This window comes from Arvicanthis niloticus, chromosome 7 (assembly GCF_011762505.2).
Source record: "Arvicanthis niloticus isolate mArvNil1 chromosome 7, mArvNil1.pat.X, whole genome shotgun sequence".
NCBI classification, from domain to species: domain Eukaryota; kingdom Metazoa; phylum Chordata; class Mammalia; order Rodentia; family Muridae; genus Arvicanthis; species Arvicanthis niloticus.
The window spans coordinates 88579446-88581287 of NC_047664.1; the positions used below are offsets into that span (position 1 = coordinate 88579446).

General features: G+C 38.4%; 1 long non-coding RNA gene across 1 annotated transcript in view; it reads left to right on the plus strand.

Moving 5' to 3' along the window:
* The first annotated feature begins 1148 nt into the window (after nucleotides 1-1148).
* The window catches only part of LOC143443149 (uncharacterized), a 6863-nt gene continuing 6169 nt past the window's right edge, over nucleotides 1149-1842 (plus strand). The window contains exon 1 of the long non-coding RNA XR_013111918.1: nucleotides 1149-1836. This is a non-coding gene — a long non-coding RNA (uncharacterized LOC143443149). The remainder of the gene's footprint in view (nucleotides 1837-1842) is intronic.

A 1842-nucleotide genomic window follows, 5' to 3' on the forward strand; every position in this document is an offset into this window, starting at 1 on the left:
TCTCCCAACTTAGAAGCCTTGAATTACTCCATGTAAAGTTGATCTGCCTACTGATTGCTGGTTCTGGTGTGGTCATTCACCATACATGCTCACAGGGCTTCCAAAACTCCGGCTTACTGCCTATGCTCCCTTTGCCCTTGTGGTCCAAATCAGCTGACCAGGGAGGTCAGGGAGACCCACAGTTTCATCCTTAGACTTGAGCTAGAATGAATGTTTTTTCTTGATCATAAATCTGTCTCAAGCCTGTTTGTCTTCTTAATGAAATTGTGAAAGCTCATTGTATTTCATACTATGCAGCCTTTACTTACTATACTATGAGGAAAAGGCACATTCTATTCTTGATTCTAACTTTATTATATTTTCTGGCAAAACAACTGAAACCAGCTCCTTAAATTTTCTTCTTAAAATTATTTGAATCAAGTCAGGAATTCTCTAACATCATCTGAATGTTGACCTGCAGAAAATTTGCCAGATAGGGTGGACTGATGCCCAGGAATCCTTAAGGTATGTAATAGTGACAGGAAAGTCATGTCAGCAGGGAGAAGCAATCCTGGGATGAAGTCTCTAAGGACCTTGCATTCCTAGAGCTCACCTACCACAGACCATACAAAATGGTGGGCCATCTCCAGAAAACTTACCTGCATGCCTTTAGCCTTTCCTAGATGGCTTCTGACAGTTGTGCACTTCTCTGATTCAAGGAAAGTACTGAGTGTTCTCTTAAATCAATCTTTGCTGTTCATTAGCACATGCTGTTGTTAGTGTATTATCTCATTGATAATATAATTTCCTGGAAATGCACATGATAGGAACTGGGTTATCTTTGGGTGATTATGATGAATATTAGAGGAGGTCACGTGTTGGAAAGTACTAGAAAATACAAACAGTGAAGACTATTAAAAGCAAAGTATTGGGCTGGAGAGATAGGTCAGAGGGTGAGGACACTGAGTGCTCTTCCAGAGTCCTGAGTTCAATTCCCAGCAACCACATGGTTGCTTACAACCATTTATAATGAGATCTGGTGCTCTCTTCTGGCATGCAGGCATATATGCAGGCAGAATACTGTATACATAATAAATAAATGAACGAATGAATAATAAATAAATCTTTTTAAAATGCAAATTATTAGTATTTTTATTGGATATTTTATTTATTTACATTTCAGATGTCATCTCCTTTCCCCATTTCCCCTCCCTAGAAACCTCCTATCCCATCCCCCCTCTTCCTTTTTGCTTCTATACCACTTTAATTAAATGCAAGTATTAAGGTCAGTTCTAGGTTGAGAGACAAGAAATACAACAGATGCAAGTAGTCAAGGAACAAGCAAGACAACAAACACAAATAGTCAAAGAACAAGCAAGGCCTTTTAAATTATATTATACTGTTAAGGAGTTTTGTTGTGTTGGGAATTGGACCTAGATCCTCCCGCATGGCAGTAAAATGTACTGCTACCAGCAATCTACCCAGCTAAGCAGAGTTAGCTTTTAAGAGACAAAATAGATCCAGTGCTTTCTAAACATTTGAACAGTCATAGAAATAGGAAGTAAGTAAAAAACCTAAGTGGAACACATTTGGTTTACATGTAGATATGTGTGAATATGGGTACATAAAATGAAACTGGAAAGAGGACAAGAAAATGGGGCAAGAGTCATTGGGAAGCTGGAGAGGACAGCCTACGGAAGACATGAGAGTTGAAGGAGACCACTGGGGTGAAGCTTACCAGGGAGGACAAGGGAACTGGCAGAAGAGGAGAGCCAAGAATCAACAAAACAGATTAATACAGCATAATTCTTTGTATTATAATTTTTAAAATAAATAAAATTTAGAATAGTAGAAAAGGTATTT